The 20476-nt window shown below is 36.4% G+C and overlaps 1 protein-coding gene and 1 long non-coding RNA gene across 5 annotated transcripts in view; one reads left to right on the top strand and one right to left on the bottom strand.

Moving 5' to 3' along the window:
• The window catches only part of ADGRB3 (adhesion G protein-coupled receptor B3), a 721557-nt gene that overhangs the window by 438515 nt on the left and 262566 nt on the right, over positions 1–20476 (top strand). The gene's annotated exons all lie outside the window — the stretch shown is intronic.
• On the bottom strand, positions 3992–18988 carry LOC116871648. The gene is made up of 4 exons (XR_004383461.1): positions 18978–18988; positions 16245–16250; positions 12392–12399; positions 3992–4065 (listed from the first exon to the last, which is right to left on the bottom strand). It is a non-coding gene; the product is annotated as an uncharacterized LOC116871648 (long non-coding RNA).

The raw sequence follows: 20476 nt of genomic DNA, 5'->3' as shown, positions 1-20476 counted from the left end.
GAGAAATGATGTCATAACTTCAGGGACATAGACTTAAAAAAAGCTCTGTTAGCTTTTAGGAGTTCACCACAATTACTCAAAGCATTACTGTCACTGGGTAACCAGCCTTTCCCCTCCATGTGATAACCAAAGGATAAAACTCTCTCATAAGGCCCTATTCACACTGTCAGACTCAGCAAATTGATATGGACAAAACTCAATATCCTTACGATTGTTAGAAAGGGGCAGAAAGAACAAGGGAGAGATCTTGTTGGGGACTTAATTTATACAAGAGTTAAGAAAGAAAGTAGGCTGGAGAACAGCTATGCAAAACAATAATATGATGGTCCTTTCATTTTAGAGGACATACAGAAGCATCCTTTACAGACCTGCAATTACCTAACTGAAATCTTTTCTTGATTAGCAGTGAAAAAAAGGAAGTCTGTATTCAACATATTCAGCATACATCTAGCCATGATTCCAGTAAAACACTATTTCTGGAATTTCTTAGTGAATTAAGTAACCAGACATAGGATTTTAAAACTATTTAACCTCAAAAAGTGTTATTACTTTTATTGCGTAGATCTCTCTGTTTAAAATACTTTAGGGGTGACTGGGTGATTCAGTCAGTTACATGTCGAACTCTTGATCTAGGCTGAGGTCATGATCTCAGGGTCATGAGATCTAGCCTGGTGTGGGGCTCCTCACTCACTGGAGTCTGCTTGAGAGCCTCTCCCTCTGCCCTTCTCCCAACATGCGCATGTACACACACTCTATCTCTCAAATAAATAAAATAAATCTTTAAAATATGTTAAACTGTAATGGAGTACATCGTGGTAGTCAGTACTTTGGGAATAAATTACATGATTATATTACAAACATATGGCTGTTCAGTCTTCCAAATTAACACTGTTATGTGCAATTTCTAATATGTCCAGTGTATGTCCTCGGTATCAACATGTTCATTTTTGCTGGACAGTCTAAGGTCATGTTTGCTCTTCTGTAGTGAGAATGGTAAGAAATAAAAAAACTATTTCTGACCTGCATTTATTATAATTTTGTCTCAATTGGTATATTCTGTGCCCATATGGATCCAACTGCAGAAACAATTAAGATGTCGGGACTCCATGGAATTTCCCACTATCCGTTCAGTGATCAATTCTTAAATAATATAAAACTATGTTACTACATTATATTTCCTTTCATTATATTCACACTGACAGAAATAAGAATATTAGACTTTTATGTTATCAAAATACTAGTCCTTGTAAATTAAAATTGGCCAATTTCCAATAATTTAAATATTATATCATGGATCAAAAATAATCACACCCAAATTCGTTACAGTTATTTGTTTTCAGATATATCACTGATAAAATGTTGCTTTTGTTTGCAAGATAACTGTGCTTTTTTAAAAGTACTACAAAATTAATAGAAAAACCATAATACTTTGAGAAAGTAGCAAGACAATTAAAAATGCATTGATAGGAAACTAAATGGAACTTTCTTTACTTTTCTGTCTTAGACTGTACATTACTTTTTGAAGTTTTCTGGTATCTACAGTTGTGCATTGCCTCATAAATCCATTATAATTCAAAATGACCTTGCTTTAGCTTTCTTCAGAAAAATATTTCTTTTTCCTCCCATTAAAATGTTTTAAATCTTCTTGGGGGACCTAGATGGCTCAGTTGGTTAGTGTCTGACTCTTGTTTTGGACTCAGGTTATGATCTCATGGTCCTGGGATCAAGCCCTGTGTCAGGCTCCATGTTCAGCTGGGAGTCTGCTTGGGATTCTCTCTGTCCCTCTCCCTCTATCCGTCCCCACTCCCACCCCTGCATAATTTGTCTCTTTCTGTATTTCTTTCTCTCAAATAAATAAATCTTTAAAAAATAACAAAATAAAATGTTTTAAATTTTCTTCAGAATGTTTTGAATTTCATACTAGATCTTATGGTATTGAATTAAGTTTCCTGAGGTATTTTTTGCCTTTGTTAGTATATAAGTAATCCCTTTTTAACTGATATAGTCTAGGTACATACCTCTAATATTATTACCAACTCAGTATGTCCAATAGTGTGAGCAATAAAGTTCAAGAAACATTGCATTATGCCTTCAACAATATATTCTGAGAACTGATATTGGGAGGAAAATGGAACCACATGTTTTTTATTGTAATCCATGATTTGATCCTCTAAAGTAAGGGTTAGGAAACTGTAGCCTACAGACTGTGGAACAAATGCAGACTGATATCTGTTTTTGTAAATAAAGTTTTATTGGAAAACAGTAACATCTATCTGTTTACGTACCGTTTGTGGCTGCTTTTGTCCTACAACCATGGTGTTGAGTCATTGCAACAGAAACCATATAGCCCACAAATTTTGCAATATTTACTATCTGGTTCTCAACTGAAGAAAATTATTAATACCTACACAAAACATTGTTTTCCAGCATTTTCCATGTCCTGGTATACATTGAAAATAATTTTAAAACACATTGGGGTAAATGAATGAAAATGTTTGCAAGCAGAAACAAGGTAGGTTGTCCCAAGGGTAAAGAGGATCAATATCTCCATTAGTTATGAAAAATTCTCAATCATTATTTTTCCAAATATAGACTCACCTATAATCTGTCTCATCTTCATCCAGAACTCTAAAGAACATTGTTTTGTATTCTTCTGGTATCATAAACCCTCTTCCAGATCTTCTGCTTTTTTTTTCCCTCTTAGTTACAAAATTATTTTTTAACCTTCAGTTCAGTATTTCTCTCTTCATTTTTTCTAGCCTGTTATTTAATTATTTGTAAAGTTTTGATTTTAAGTTGTCAATTTTTCATCTCTAGAGTTTCTTTTATATAGTTTTTAAATCTATTAGATCACTTCTTGGAGTTTCCTAATTTTTGCAGGCATTTTCAAGCTTATGTTTTATTTATTTTAACTTAGTAAGCACAATTGTTTTATAATTTGTGGTTGATAATTCCTATATTTGAAATTTTTACAAGTCTGTTTTTGCTCCTTTTGTTTCTCTTAATTCTCACTTACAGTACCTTGTATCCTAGTTTACTAGGTTAGGTCATGCTTATTTTCCTTAATGTATTATTTGTGAGGATTTTTTGATGCCTGGGATAAAGGTATGTTCTTCCAAAGATAATTTGTTATTTGCTCTTCTGACCACTTGGTAATATTACCACCCCCACATCCCTTAAAATAAATTCAGTCTAGAGGTGACCTGGATTGAACATATATTTCAGCAATTCTACCAGTATTCAAATGTGAGGACTAACCTGAAAAAAAATAACTTATTGCTAAAAACAGGAAATCTAAATCAGTATCTTCTCACACCTGTAATTCCTGAACAGCTTACAATACCCATAGCATATCTGTTGAGAAGCATTGCCATACCATATTTTATGTCTATAACTTTGATAACCCTTATGTTTTCAGCCTTATGTTTTAGTAATTTGATATTCCTTTCTAGATTTAAATACCTTGGTAACTGAGAGTGTGTCACATTTATCTTTGTAAATTCTGCTGTGCTTGCCAATAAATTTACAAATAGATCTCTGTAAATTCATTAATTCAATCATTCTCAAGAATTCATTAATTCTTGAGAACCTGTTGTTCTTCTATTCAAGGTACCTGGCACATATATTAGTGAACAGACAAAAATACCTGACTTATGGAGCATACATGGAGGAGGAGTGCAGGGAGAGTCATAAGAACATAAACATAAAAGATAAATAAATTATATAGTGGGTTGAAAGGTAAAAATTTCATGTGAGGGCAGTTGATCAAGATAGAAGAATAGGGAATGCCATTTAATGCAACTGATTTATTTGTACTCCTTTGATTGACTTATCCCAGGTGCCACCATTCATTTATTCAACATTTACTTAACAGGTGCCCAAAATGTGCAAGGTGTCACTTCAGTATCCATCTCTGTTTTTTTTTTCATGTTTGATCAAGTGCTTTCCTATGCTACCTAACTAGCTTTTACATTTGGTAATAGAGTTCTCTTCCCATTCCAGTTAGCTTTCCTTAAGTGTTTGGCCATCCATATTCATCTATATTCTGTCTAATATCTAAATTGTCTGTTCCTCTGGCCCCACAGTAGTCATTATCCCACCTATCCAATTAGATTGTATAATGCCTAGAGAAATGTTAGACATGAACTATGAAAGTTAAATATTTTCTGAAACTGAAACAGCTAAAAATTCTAACCTAAAGATATTCATATCATATAAAAGGAAAATGTTTTTTAAGTAAAAAAAACATGTGTTTATTAAAAAATTAAAGAGGCAGTCTGTTCTTTAACATTAATTTTCTACATGCTCTTAGAATTCAGAAATTAAAATTCATTCACCTTATTCATAGATATTTCTAAATCCAAAATTTTACCAATGATATTTTGGTTTATAATTTTCTATAGATAATTATTTACCAGATAAATAATAATCTGGAAAGTCCACAGATTTTGGAGGAATAATATAGTACAATATTCTTCTTTATATTTCAATGAAAATACTGTAAGAAGTAAGAGCTTTCAATTTGTTATCAGGGTTGTCTGCTTATTTGAGGATATGAAACTGAAAATTAACTTCAACTTTTTAATCAGTAAGACAGAAAAAATGTGATAATAAAAGTAACTTCAACGTATCTAATCACTGAAAAATCTAAATTTCTTTAAAGTCAAAATGGTCATAATATTACCTATTGCATATGATGGTCATAAAGATCAACAGGAGAACAGCTCCAATAAACTTGGCAGTGACCAAAACATGGCAGATGTTTTAAAAAAACATCAGTAGGGGTGCCTGGGTGGCTCTGTCGGTTAAACAACCGACTCTTGATTTTGGCTCAGGGTGGTGAGATCAAGCCCCGAGTTGGGGGGGGGGGGGTCCATGCTCAGCAGGGAGTCTGCTAGAGATTCTCCCTCTCTCCTTCTCCTCTGCCCTTCCCCCCCCCAATAAATAAAGCTTAAAAAAAATAAAAAACACCAATCAATGTTGTGGAGCATGGGTGGGTTTTCTGGTTGATTGGTTGATTGGTTGATTAATGGGAGATTCTTTTTTTTTTTTTTTTTTTTTTTTTTAGGATTTATTTAAGTGAGTGTGTGCATGTGCATGCTCATGTGTGAGCTGGGGTAGGGACAAAGGGAGAGCATGAGAGAGAATCCTCAAGCAAACTTCTGGCTGACCAGGGAGCCCAACATGGTGCCGAATCCTAGGCCCCCAAGATCATGACTTAAGCCAAAATCAAAAGTCAGACTCTTAACCAACTGAGCCACAAAAGCACCCCTAGTAGTGGGAAATTCTAACAGGGAAAGATGGCTATTCATATTCCCTTGCCTGAATAATGGCCTCATGTATCTGGAAAAATAATTTCTTTTGTATCAAAAGGAGATTTTTAATACATATAAATAATAATTCTTTGTGGCAGTAAAGCATCATCATAGATTAGTTAGCAACGATTTTTTCCATTTAAACTCATTAAATAATGGTTCTTTGTATAGTCAGTGGTATCTTAAGATTTATTGATGTGCCAGTAGTATTATCCTGAATATCTGATAGTCTATTAACTTATTCTTATTGAAAATTTGGTGGAAAAGTAATTTTTTAAGGTGTCAAGTACCTTGAGTATGAAAAGGGAAAAAAAAGGCCAAAAGCTGCTGACCAAGTGTCTCCTAAGTGCCATAGAATGCCCTCATTGGGATTTATGCATGATAGAAACCTTGCCCCATGTAGCCCCTTTTCCCCTCCTCATCCTCATAAAGGCATTGAGGTTACCTTTCAAAGTATTTACTTAAACTAAATGTTTTAAAAATAAATAAAAGCAAAACTGGGAATTCATCCAACATAATTTATACTGTTCTTAGGGGCCTTGGGATGATTCCAAGAGATCTTTTTGACGGGATTTTTAAAATTATGTTGTTAAAATATTAATGGGTATAGTATTAATAGGAGCAACCTGGAACTGGCTGGTGAGGATGGGCCCTTGCTGAACCTCTCTTAATTTGCTAATGTCTGTGGTTCTATTTCAGAAAAGATCCAGGTTTGAATTACTGAAGATATGTATTAGATAATTTTAGAACTATAATTTTTCAATTCTTTCAGTGATTCAGGTTAAAAACTCCCCCTACTTATGTAAACTCTAAACAACAATCTGGAAGTTTTCCTTAATATTTATTTTTCTAATTCCTCCTCTTTTTTTTAATGCCTCAAAAATGCTCACTTGTACCATAGTTAATAACTATACATAGCTTTGGTGTTAGAGATATTCAACCATTAAGGAAAGGTAGTTAATGTTGTCCTTCCTCAGGCACGGTTAACCAAGCAATTCACCAGGCATTTGTAAATATCTATTAGACCCTACTAATATTCCCTTGCAAATTATTTAAAATATAGATTTGGATGAGCATTAGTAAGCTTGAGGTCAATGGCAAGAAAATTACTTCAAGCTCAGTAATAAAGATGTAAGTTATAGATTTAACTGTAGGGTCCACTGAGGAAAAGCAATAGAATAAAAATGGTTGTAGTATTAGTAATGATTCTGACTTAAAAAAATTAAGCCTACTCCTTAATAATTTTATTGGCTTGATATAATGGACATAAGTAATTATACTTGGGAGGTATAAATCAATTAATAACTATAACCACTATATCTTACAAATTATATTTGGAGTCAAATTGAGTTCTCATTGCAGACGACATTATTTTATGAAGATTGAAAACAATAGAAGTCATTTTAAAATATGTATAAATATGGTCTATAAAAAAGAAGTAAAGTTGGAAATCTGCACTAAAATAGATTAATATCTTCAATATAAAACTAAAACACTATATTGCCAATGCCTAAGTTACAAAAGATTGTCTAGCTGTTCTTTCTACTTCCTACCAGCAGCTCTTTTAGTGTGTACTGGTATTATGTGACTGCTTTTTAATGCTATTTGTAGAACTGGGCTTTGGCAAGAATTGGGCAAGTTTCATTGCCCTGAATTTTCACCAGCATCAATAGCTGATGGAAAGGAGGAGGAAGGAAGTGAGAGTAGCACTGAAGAAAATCTTCCAATAGGATGTATTTGAAATTCTCCTGAGCATCCCAGTGGCAGCTACCAGGAATGGCTGTGTGGATGCCTGTGTTCTTGAAATATACATCCAACTAAGTAGATTCTGAAATTTTATTAACCAGCAAGACCCATCCCCTAGTTCACTGTTCTGGTCTGCAAGGAATACTTTGCACACGGTCTGAGCTATTTTGTTAGAAACATAGTTGTAAAAATGTGCTGTGTCACTTCAGAATTCAGTCCAACAAAAGTACTACGTACCAAAGTTTACAACTACTCAGCTTCTTTTGGGAATTGGGCACATATATGGATCCTTTACATCTTATGACTTGAGCCTAGACTAAAATTAAAGCCAGAGAAATCAGGGGTGCCTGGGTGGCTGGGTGGGTTAAGCCTCTGCCTTCAGCTCAGGTCATGATTTTAGGGTTCTGGGATGGAGCCCCGCATCGGGCTCTCTGTTCAGGAGGGAGCCTGCTTCCCCCACTTTTTCTGCCTGCCTTTCTGCCTCTCTTTCTGCCTTTCTGATCTCTCTCTCCCTCTTTTTGTCAAATAAATAAATAAAATATTAAAAAAAAAAAAAAAAAGCCAGAGAAGAGGCCTAAACCACATCCATATCATCTCCCTAAAAGGGGAATCTCATTTATTTTCTTTAATTTTGGTCAACTTCAAGTCTCAGGACAAGATAGCTGAGATTTAGAGGGTAGAAAGTTTAACATCCCTGTCCTAAACTCATTGTCACCTGCCTCTCCTATGTTAGAAGCATGTGGAAGCATGGTTATCCAAACAGCATTGCATACTGAACCGATGCTGGAAATCAAAAGAAATTATGCAAAAGATAGAGATAGAGAAAACTGGAAAATAACTTAGAGACATAACTAGCCCATGCTGCAGGTAAAAGAAATATAAACCCCTTTGTTTGGAATGACCTCAGACCATCCATGAGTCTATGTCATAGATAAACAGCTATCCTTTGAGTAATTACCATAACTAAAAGACATTTATACCTCAGCTCAGTGTAGGCCCTGTGTTGATAGGTTTTTTAAGCCTGATCTGAGTACAGATCACAAGAAGCCAACATGTAGGATCCCCTTCAAAAAGTAAGTATAGGGAGATATATATTCTCCAGTTTCAGGCAAAACAATAGATTGTACTGGATGCCATTGGTTTCTTCAGGGAGGCTCTCCTCCTCCCTGTATTTCTGTGAATTCCCTTGTTGTCTGACTCCCTATCTATTTTTCCAGCACCTAACACAGTTCCTGGAGCAGTGTAGATATTTAATAAGTATTTACAGAATTAAAATTGAAAGAAGTGTTCCATTTTATAGTTAATTTGTATGGGTTATTTCCTTGTCTATAGAGATATGTTGCACAAAAATTGTAAGTTTTTATATATATATATTTATTTATATATACACACATTGTATACACACATATGTATATACATATATACACATAATTAATAAATTAATAAATAATAAATAAATTACTATTTTAGTGTTGATATGTCATTTAGTGCAATGCATACCATACAGCAAACTTATATGTTCCTGGAAGTTAAAATGTTCTTGTTCCTTTTTTTTTTTCCTTCAAGAGAGGAGTAAGTTCTTTTTGCCACAGAAAATATAAAATGATTCAGTGTTCATGGGAGGAATTCATAATTCAAGCTCTTATTTTCACACTGCCTTTCAAAACACCTACGCCACCCAGAATAATAATGTGCTAAGCTGCAGTGACTGCAAAGTATTTTAATAAAAGAAGGAAATTATTTTCATAATTACTGATAAATTCTCAATTTGTTCTACTAAAGGGTAAATCAACCACAGTTGGTGAAAGAAGTGATTTTTATATGTTGATATTAGAGGTTCAGAAAAGGAGGCTTATAATTGTCTTGAAATGGTAGGGAGTGATAATTTCATTTTAAGGAGATAAAGGGTTAATTAGTAGAAATTCTTTGAAGCAGTAAAGAGCAAGTATTATATTGTTTTCAGATACTGAAAATGCTCATTAAATTCGTTTACAGAGTTCTATTATTGAAAGTAGACAAGAGTATTTTTTTATTTAATAGTGTTGTAGGATGTCAGCAGGACAGGAATCATTTCAAACTGTAATTAAACTTGTCAAAAACTATTCACACAAGATATTTATTGAGACTTATTCTGGACATAGGCATAATCATTAACCTCATGAAGGTATACTATTTCAGTTTTTTTCCTGATATATGTCAATTAGATAGTCAATGATTACATATTCAATGGAATATTTGTTAAATGAGTGAAGTTTACATTGTTTCTTTTCCTGAGCTAGTCTCCCCCTTTGCAGTACACCCGGGAACATCAGGAACTCTTCCAGCCGAGCTGCTATTGTTAGGGCTAACTAAATTAGCGACTCACTGACACCTCCTTTATCCAGCGTTCTTGCAACGTGAGTGCTCCTGGTAAAGGAATTTGCCGTTAAGTGAAGAACCGTTTTCCAGCCCTGCTCACTTAATCTAAGTCTTTCTTGGCTGTCCTTCACCTCCTCCCATCTGCCTCATGGGTGTGGTCCAGGCTGAGACCTTCTGGCCGCCCTAGAGCATTCTCTCCCCGCCCGCGGACGGCGTCCCTCAACCTTGGCGCCACAGGATATTTAGCAGCGTCACTAGCCTCTGCCCATTGGATGTCCGCCGCACTACATTCCCTCTTTGCTGGAGCAAGCAGAAGTATCTCCAGATACCAGCGAGTGTCCCCAAGGATGGGCAAGGGCAAAATTCTTCTTGGGTTAGAACTACTAATATAGGGCAGCTTACCAAAAATGCAGATTTCTTTCTCCAATTCCAATGTACTCGATCTGGGGGCTGTGTAAGAACTGCATCTTTTAGCAGATTAAACTGCTGTGATGCGTTTCACACACAGTAAGTTTGAGAACCACTATTCAGGTGCCCTTAAAACTTTTCAGTTTCTAGGGGCGCCTGGGTGGTTCAGTGGGTTAAAGCCTCTGCCTTCAGCTCAGGACATGATCCCGGGGTCTTGGGATCGAGCCCCGCATTGGGCTCTCTGCTCGGTCGGGAGCCTGCTTCCCTTCCTCTCTCTCTGCCTGCCTCTCTGCCTACTTGTGATCTCTGTCTGTCAAATAAATAAATAAAAATCTTTGAAGAAAAAAAAAAAACTTTCCATTTTCTAGATTTCTGTTACCTAGGTGCAAAATCAAATAGCCAAACTGAGTCTGTCAAGTTAGTTTTACATATACTTTTAAACCCTTGTTAGAGCGCTCCTCCAGTTAAGTTCATGGACTATGAAATCATAAACATCTTCAGTACCTCTGGGTCCAAAGCTTTTTGGGGCCTATTAGGAAGCCTGAGTAGAGTGACAGTGGACTGTCATGTGAGGTTTTATACATACCAAAGTGATGGGTGATATCTCTGGACAGACCATTCTTTGGATAGAAGTACACTATGGCCATGTCTTCCATTACTTGTGAATTTCCTTAGACTAATCAGGTAAATAGCAACCTTGGTGGATAGGGCATAACACCCATTCATCCATTCACTGATTTGCTAAATTATTCAGTTATTTCTCTAATACATGCATGCATTCATTTATTCAAGAACTATTCATTGGGCACTTACCATGTGTCGAGCACTTGTCAAACACTGGAGGACACAACTAGTGACAAGATAGGGAACTTGCTGTCTCTAGGGGAAATGTGAGAGATGTAACCACAAAGTCAAATAAAGCCTGCTCAACCACTTGAAGATTAAGCCTGTGCTTTTTGTCAGCAAAGGGCTATCACTGAGCTAGCTGGAGAGGGGAGGTTAATTAGCAACTTATCTATGCAGCGAAAGACATAGTACCCTAATTGTCTGGAAAAGATAATTTAGTACTCAATATTTGCTCCGCTCACAATGAATATCATAGAGGAAATTAGCTCAACAGTATTATAAAACGTATTTCCTGTTTTCTTACTACTAGGGAGAGGAAATTTTCCTGAAATTTAATTAAGTTAACATAATAGTTTAATTCTAGACATAAAAGGATGTGAAAAAATAGCCTTCCATATCTCCCATTAATTTTAAATAAAAGAATCATCAAGTTAGGTTTAGAGTATTTTTGGACAAGATTGGAATACTTTGAAAAAGGTAACTTTTATGTATGATTAAGTTTCTGTCTGGAGCCAATTTCTCTTTAAGCAGCCTGTGGGCATGGCCTCCTCTCCTGGGCCCTGGATTCCTTTTGTCTAGCTTCTCCCAGGACTTCAGAGGTCTAGCAGTTATATCCTCTCCTCCCATGTCTTCATTTTTGCCCTCCCCACAGGCTTTTCTCCGTTGCTAACAAAGATCCTCAAGTCCCATTCGCCTTAAAAAAGAACTCCTATTTAAATTCTGCAGCCATCTTTATAGGCTGGAGTTTCAAGTCCTAGTCTATCTTTTTTCAAGATCATTGACTTACCTTAATGAACTTCAGAAACATCCAGCCCTTTATATTGGCTCCAGTGTTCATTCTGGAAAGAGATAGAATCATTAAAGCTGATCCCATATCTTACATGCTTATTGAATTGTTTATTTGAAGTACTGTTTCTTTTTTTCTTTTTTTTAAGATTTTATTTATTTATTTGCCAGAGAGAGAGAGGGAGAGAGAGCGAGCACAGGCAGACAGAATGGCAGGCAGAGGCAGAGGGAGAAGCAGGCTCCCTGCCGAGCAAGGAGCCCAATGTGGGACTCGATCCCAGGACGCTGGGATCATGACCTGAGCCGAAGGCAGCTGCTTAACCAACTGAGCCACCCAGGCATCCCTGAAGTACTGTTTCTAAGGAACTTTTCGTGAATTTACTTTTTTAGCCAACTAGATTATGAACTCCTTAGGGATAGAGTCTCAATTTTATTTACTTCTCTACCCGTCTCTAACCCCATCCCAAACTCATATCTGTCTTTGCACATGGTAAATGATCAAAAAAAGTCTTTGGAGTTTGATTTGTTGCTGATGCTTGCAACCAACATATATGAAATATGTTTGGTGTGCAAGTCACTATTCCAGGCACCGGAGAACCTACGAATTAATAAACACAGACCCTACTGTCAAGAAGTTACAATTAGGGATACCTGGGTGGCTTAGTCGGCTGAGCGTCTACCTTTGGCTTAGGTCATGATCTCAGGGTCCTGGACTGAGTCCCGCACTGGGCTCCCTGCTTAGCGGGGAGCATCCTTCTCCCTCTGCCTGCAGCAACCTTTCCTTGTGCTCTCTCTCTCCCTCCCTCTTTCTCTGACAAATAAATAAATGAAATCTTAAAAAAAAAAAAAAAGTAGTTACAATTAGTGGTGAAAACAGACAAGTGACTATGTGAGTATAGCTGCTAAGTGAAAGAATGCATATAAAGCAGAACCTGTCAGACTAGGGGCTCCAGAGAAGGTCCCTCAGAAGAGATGGTGTCTGGATTGATTCCCAAAGGTTTTTGGTTGTTAGACAGACGGGGGAGTGTTGGTGGGTGGTTGGGGAGCAGAGGGAGGAAGTTCCCTAAACAGAATTAGCAGCAAGTATGACAGTATGGAGGGGGTTAAAGTAACTACCTTGCTGAGAATGCTTGCAGCCTAAGCTTGGAGGAGGGACCTCCAAGAATGAAAGGTAGTCAGGGCCAGAGAGAGAAGAGCTGTGTTTGTCTTGCTACAGAGTTGGGGCTTCTTCTTAAAAGATATGGAGAGACGTGTACAAAGACGTGTACAAAGAAACATTTAGCATTTATTTTTTTTTTAAATGTCGATAGTAATGGAGACTGAAATGGAACCAGTGTGGTCATGACTGCGGGCCAGAGGCCTCTGCAGAGGCTCCTACAGGACTCCAGGCCAGACAGTAAAGAGTGTGGACAGTGGAAGTGGGATGAAGACGTGTAGACAGACCAGACAGCTGTCTGTGAGCAAAAACCAACAGAGTTTGGTGACCCACTGGCTGTAGGGCAGAGAGAGGGAGAAGAGTCGAGAATGACTCTTAGGTGGGCCAGGTGTGGGTCTATGCAACACCCTGTCTATGTGGCCTCTTTCTCTATTTTGGAAGGAAATTTTGATGACTCTCTCATGCTCTGACCTACTAATTGTTGAAATGATTAAAGATGGTATTCTTTTCAAAACTATTCACTTATTAGTGGTTATTTCTTACTAACAAAGTTGCTGGTGGTGATATTTCTTCAGTCAAACTACTTTCTGATTGAACACTAACAGTAGACTAATTAATATTTAGCCTTTGGATATATACATGCAAATTAAATGGGCACCCAGAAGAGGAAAGATTGATTTATTCGGCTGATACCAAAATCTGTATTTCATTCTGTGTTTGTAACTGTGGTTATCAGATGTTTGCTTTCATTACTCCATCAAAATATACTTCCTTTCTTATGTATCATTCAAATACTCGTGGTTGACTATCTGTATAGAATATAACATTAAAAATTTTTAAATGGATTGGTTTATATAAGATAAAAAGTCTAAATCTCTAGTCAGATATCCTGGCTATATTTGGATGTCTTCCCATTTGCTGAGAAATCACCAATACCTAGATCAATCCTATCTAAGGTGGATAACTTATTTAGAACATTTTAGGATTCAAGTATCAGCAGACTTTTAAGAGGGCTTAAAATAATGCAGATCACAAGCTATCTCTGACTTACGCAACGTGAAGAAAACTAATGCTATGGACTTATTAGATGGCATCAGGGTGGCCTTTATGCTTTAGGACTTTGTAAGGCGCTGGCAGGCTTCATTAATTCCCTCCCTCTTGGGCGTGATTCCTTTGTTCTAAATAGTTCAAGTCAGAATTATAAACCCAGTGTTTTTGAATGGCTTGTGATTTTCTGTAGGTTCCTTCTCACATGTGACACCTACTATGTCAGCAGGCTGTTCTAACATTCAAGAAGAATCTGGATTAAAAGACAAGAATAAATAGAAGAGCGGTAGAGTTACTGAATCAATTTTGCAAGTCCTAATTGTAATAATGCAAAAACTTGATCATGGAAGGCTTTCAGCAGAGAAGAGTTAAGGATTTGGGGAAAGATCATCTACAGGTAGACAGGACCTCAGAGGCATGGTTGACAGCAGCTTATCCACTGAGGAGGGATAGTCAATTACTTCAAAGGTATAACCAACATAGTGAAAATAATGATAAATAGGGTAGTAAGACAAGGAACACTGGTTAGTGAAAAATCTTAAAGTCCAGGCTAAGAAAATTGGGTTTAGCAATAAGATTTTTCAGTTTGCCTAGATGTTTTAATAATTTGTCTGTCTAGAACAAAGTGCCGTGCTTTGGGATTTTTCTTCCTTCCTCCCTTCCTTCCTTCTCTTCCTTCCTTCCCTCCCTCCTTTCTTCCTTCCTTCCTTTCTCTCTCTCTTTCTTTCTTTCTTTGTTCCTTTCTTTTTACTTTTTAGTCCATGAGTTCTGGGTATATGAAAGACATTTATTTAACTGACACAGCAATCACAAAGTGGTTTCCAGAACTAGGCAAATAGAGATGCCTATTGCAATTTATTGCTTCAATATCATAGGATAGTATCACACACACACACACACACTCACACACGCACAGGTGCTTCTTTGTACCATTACACTGCATATTGTTTTTTTCTTTATACATGTTCTATATCACATTAGTTTTTATTACTTCTTTGTTAAGATGGCATATACACAGGGCAGATATAAATAACGAACAGTAATCTCATATAAAGATCAGGGCATCTAGAACACCTTTAAAGACAATTAAAATCAGCACCTTATTCATTCTTCTGTCGCAGATTTTTCTGTGACTCACAATGCATTTTTTAGTAGAGCTTTCCATTTCTTTCTGGAAATTTTTAAAGACTCCAGTTGAAGTGTTTCCAATATGAGAAAGTCCAGAAGCCCCTTTAGGTTATAATTGAATATTTTAGGTTTCCTAATTTTTCACTACAAACTGTTAATAGGCAAAAGTTTAAAATTTAATTTACCATTTTTATGTGATAGTGCCCTGAATCAGGATGTAAAACCAACCCACATCTCAAAGTTTTGAGAGCTTGCTTTAATCGGAAACAACTGTATTCTGTTCAAGAAAGAGGATTTCTTACCTTTCCTTGTTTATTACCTATTAAATTCACCAGTTATTATATGTGTCTATTATGCACATCCAGATTTTCCTTGAAAGTAAGAGAAACATTAGCAATTATGTTAACTATTTGATGCCACTAGACTACTTACAATTTTTTAAAACTATGACTATTAGCTCTCCTGTTGCCTTATTTTTAAAAAGTACTTAGGTTCTTAGCTTTTTAAACTTAAAATGTGGTATTTTCCTAAGCCCAAGCCATATAATTTTGCTTATAGTTTGTGTTTACCTTTCTTCTTTACAAAAATCTTAGCTCAGATCATTTCTACTCATGACCCTGCTCTCATAGCTGTTATCCAGTTTTAGAAATCATTGGTGCATCCTGCTCGAATACACTAAATCTCAACTTCAACTTTCTGACCTCCATAAGTGCCTTATTTAATCTCAGGGACCAGTTCGGGCACCCAAAGGTTTTGCTCTCCCGTGTTTTAACCACGCTACATAGTACATTTCAAATGAAATGTTTAGTGAACCTCAAGGTCTCTCAGGAGTCCAAGTGGAATTTGGATGGAATCTGAAAGAAAGTGAAATCACATTCTCTCTGTGAGTTAGCTATTTGAACTCTTGCTGTATATAAATACTAGAAGCTGACCCAGGTGTCCTATGGTGTTAGAATAAAAGAGGACACTGAGAAAGTGATTTCACTTTAAAAGCTGTAATTGGCAATGAGAGTTAAATATCACATTCTGTTTCAATTTATCTTTGGGGATGTTTAATAATTTTTAAAGATAGGTCATGTTGATGCCACTTACTACATTATGAGATTAGAATATCTGGGATTCAGCTTAAACTATACACGATGATCAGCTTAATAAGAATAATACAAATCAATCTATGGATTAAACATTCCAAATGAATGTTTTAAACCAGATGACTCACTTAAAGAAAGTACTTTTCAAAAATAATTACTAGATCATAGGATGAATTAATCTTTTGCTTAAAGCACATTGTATTTTTTGTGATCTCTGAAATTATTAAATGAGAACATTTCCTGCATAGTTAAATGTATACCTAACCAATCATGTCTGTAGGCTTAAGACAACTTGCCTCAATAGATACTTTTCTCTACACTAGCAAAAGGAATTCCAAGTTCCAAAGCCATCTCTAATATCACCACATGCTTTACTTAAGGCTGCATGTTGGAACCATTTCAGTACAAAATGATGATTTTGTATGTGTATATATGTGTGTGTGTGTATGTGTGTATATGTATGTACACACACATACTGTAGGCTGCTGCAGATGTTAGAAAAATCTAGATATACCAAGCACTTTGGAAGTGTTTCCTAAAATTATTTTAATATACAAGTATATTCACCATAGTTAAAAAATTATAGTCTTTCCTCAAAGACCCTAGAAAACAGATGAAAAACTTTAATTTCAGCATTTATGGGATTTTTAAAAAAATTGTATTAATTTTTTAAGAGAGAGAGAGAGTGAGTGAGAGAAAACACAAGCAGGGGAGGGGCAGAGGGAAGATGGAGATGGAGAAGCAGACTCCCCTTTGAGCAGGAAGCCCAACTCAGGGCTCCATCCCAGAGCCCTGGGATCATGACCTGAGCCTAAGGCAGATGCTTAAAGGACTGAGCCACCCAGGTGCCCCAAGAGAGAGAATCTTCTGCAGGCTCCACACTCAGCATGGAGCCCAATGTGGAGCTCCATCTCGCAACCCTGAGATCGTGGCCTGAGCCAAACTCAAAAGTCAGTTGCTTAACCGACTGAGCCACCCAGTTATGAGTTATTTTAAATGCGACAGTTGTAGGAATCCATATAAAAAGAAAAAGTAAAAATATAATTATGTTAGCATTAAAACCAGATATTCAATGGCTTCATTTATATATTTGAATTTAGATTATTTGTGTAAAATAGGTTATTTTCTTGAATTACCCATTGAATGACTTCTGACTTGAATAAACTACCCCAACTTTATCAGTTGTTTTCCAGTCCTTTATCTTACTTCACACACACACACACACACACACACACACACACACAGACACGTACTCATGTAAAACTTTCAAGTAGGAGCGCAGCCTCCTGAGTTTTACTACTTTGAGTAACAGCATAACAGCTGAAACCAACCACCTAGTGCAAGTATTATTAACTTGGGACTCTATAAGGACAACAAAAGAATTTTTTGAGAATGAATGATTCCACAGTAGAAAATATACACTCACAATTACTCTGTATTAACTTGGGATGTTATGGGCTACCAACAAATGGCTTTCAACTTCTTACTTTACTAGAAAAAAAAAGTCCAAATAAAATGGCACATTATTACCATAAGGACATTATAGAAAGGACACCTTTCACATAAAATGGTAACTTTTAAAAATGTAATTAAAAATTATAAAGAACATTTTCATATGATGAAAGTCACTATGTTGTCTTTATTTTTTCTTATTTTATCTCATTTCAGTGAAAACATCATCAATGCCAATGGTCTCTCTGAGAACTGTGGTTTGGGAATCTTTTAAGTAATTGAAATGTCTACATAAAAATAGGGTGTGTGAAATTTTGATAACATCAGGTTCCTTCCAGTGGTTCACAAGTGGGGGTAACTTTGCATCTCAGAGGACATGGGCAATTTCTGGAGACATTTTTGGTTGTCATGACAGGGCTGTGTGTACCACTGGCATCTGGTAGGTAGAAGACAGGAATACTACTACAATCTACGATTCACAGGACAGTCCCCCACAGCAAGAACTATCCAGTCTAAAGTGTCAATAGTGACGAGGTTGTGAACCTCTCTTAAAATATAACTTAAGGAACGAGTGAAACCATATGGTTAAATTGCCTAAGAGGGTAACAGCTTGTATTCCGATTGAGCCTAACTGTCTCTGCTTTCAGAGTCTACTAAGACTTACATCTAGTGCTGATTTCCTTCTGTATGGCAAATGTGTTATAAGGACTCCTACCGTGTTATTTATTATTAGCGGAAAGTCCCTCTTTTTTGCTTATGAATTAGTGCAGAGTTCCTTTTAAGTAAACCTTTCATTTCTAGTATGCTAGGGAGGCTTTGCTTCTTTTCAATATGTTTCAAAAAAGGATGGTCTTCCTATGCTGTACTTGCTACTTCTAAGTCTTTATTCATTAACACTCCCCCAAACAAATAACTTCCACATGTGTTTGTGTTTACCAAATGGGTGTTTGAGGTAAAAACGCATTGCCTTCATTCCCAAGAGGTGGAAATGTGGTCTGGGTCACCAGTACAATGTCATTCCAGACATGGGTGAGACGGTCCCAAAGCTAATTCTGCTTAGCCTTTCCTGGCCCAGTAGCACATAAGCTGAACTAAGCAAATCAGGCTTAATCACATCATTCATAAGGATTTACATGGGAAAAATGCAATATTTTTCAGTCTTTTGTTTCCTTATATAAATGTTTGTGGCTTTTGCATAAATATCCACAAGGTAGGAAACAGTGGAATAATTCCAAATGCAGAAAATACTCTTTAAAGCCACATTTGTAAACCTTATTATTAGATTCAGACATAGAGGTCATTTACATAAGAGCAAGTTAAGTCATCGTGTTTCCCATGAGAAACATCTCCTACTGGTCTCCCTCCAGATATTATTTTAACTTTTCTTAGAGATACCCATTTGCATAGGAGTATGTATAAATGTGTTTGCCTCTGTTGGGGTGCAGAGTCCCCTCTAAATCATTCTGCGTACATCAATAATTTTTAAATCTATCTCATATATTAACTTTTTCTTTTAATCTTCCTTACTTTTTGGTTTTGATGGCTTTCATCCTTCCCATTCTGTGAAACACACATATTATTCATTATTCACCTGGAGGGTTGTAGCTGGGTGCAAAATAACCAAAAAAATAAAAACAAACAAACAAAAATTGTTCCAATACATAAATGTTCGCTGAGACTATAGTGTCTTCAAAATAACACCCCAAAAGTTATTGATGCACAGAAGCACGGATAACCTTCAACAAACACTGGGTATTTTATGCTTCTGTTTATTCTGTTGTACAACTGAGAGGTACATCCAATTTAGAGTAGTGTATATCAGGTTTTTTACACTCAAAGCAATAACCAGGGAGACAATGGTATTCACAGCTATGAATATCCACATCTAGCATAAAAGATAAAAAATGCATGCTTCTCTAGACTATTTTTTTTTTCTGTGACTTTGATGCCTAAGAAAAGTTGCTTTTGTTTTTTAAGAGGGATAGAAAGAAAGAAAGACAAAATCTAAATTCTCCCATTTTTCAATTAGTAACCAGAAAGTGTTACTCAAAACAGTTGACTTTCTCCTGTATTAAATGCGTTGAACCTGTATGAGCAAATGAACCTGTATGAGCCAATGAGAATATAAGCAGACCTATCATGCATCACACACTGGCTTCTAATTTCAAATAAGATCAGGCCCTGATACTATTCTAGTTGCTTCTTAAGAACTTTCTTAAGAATCTTTTGAACTTCTTCAAAAGATACCTTAAGGGGCGCCTGGGAGGCTCAGTGGGTTAAAGCCTCTGCCTTCGGTTTGGGTCATGATCCCAGGGTGCTGGGATTGAGCCCCGTATCAGGCTCTTTGCTCAGTAAGGAGCCTGCTTCCCCCTCTCTCTCTGCCTGGCTCTCTGCCTACTTGTGCTCTCTGTCTGTCAAATAAATAAATAAAATCTTAAAAAAAAAAAAAAAAAAGAATCTGCATTTTTAAAACAAGTAAGTACAAAATTTGCATAGTTAGTCAGTTTGAAGCCTTCACATTGGAATAATTTGGATTTGCTATAGTGAACTACCTAAAGTGGTACCAAATAACAGAGTAACACTTTTCCTGAAATTTTTATTGAGGGTTAAATAAGTCAGTATGGTGAATGTCTTAGGGTAAGGCTGCAACGATATTTCAAATATGTGTGTTTTTGTACACTTTAAATGTACATATGAAACTCCTTTCGAGAAACACCAACTTGTTTCTACAACGTGTTTTAGCTTTCAAGAAGCAGCCATCCTAATGCATGGCGTTAGAGTTGTCCGGCCTTGTGATTGAGGCCACGGTCCCTGGGCTAACAGAAAGCCGAAGCATTCATGTCACCATGCATATAAGGTGATGTTAAAGCGTGGATGAGTGAACAGTGGGGCCACAAAGGCACACTGGGGAAACCCAAATGGAAAATGGAGCTTCAGTGATTTTTCAATTCAAGTAATTTTCAATTACTTGGTAGGAAAGAGTCTACCTGGTGCCACATCTGATTTATGGAATAGATTGGACCCGTAATGAGAGTCCAGATATAAGTGACCTCTTTCAAAGGAAGTCATAACCTTTTTTTTTATATACTTCATGGGTGGGCTCATGAATAAATTATCACCAAAGTTTTTCATTTTATTCTGGA

This window comes from Lontra canadensis, unplaced genomic scaffold (assembly GCF_010015895.1).
Source record: "Lontra canadensis isolate GAN:19392208 unplaced genomic scaffold, GSC_riverotter_1.0 scaffold27, whole genome shotgun sequence".
NCBI lineage: Eukaryota > Metazoa > Chordata > Mammalia > Carnivora > Mustelidae > Lontra > Lontra canadensis.
Note: the sequence above shows the minus strand (reverse complement) of the source record. Positions and strands in the feature narration are given on the sequence as shown.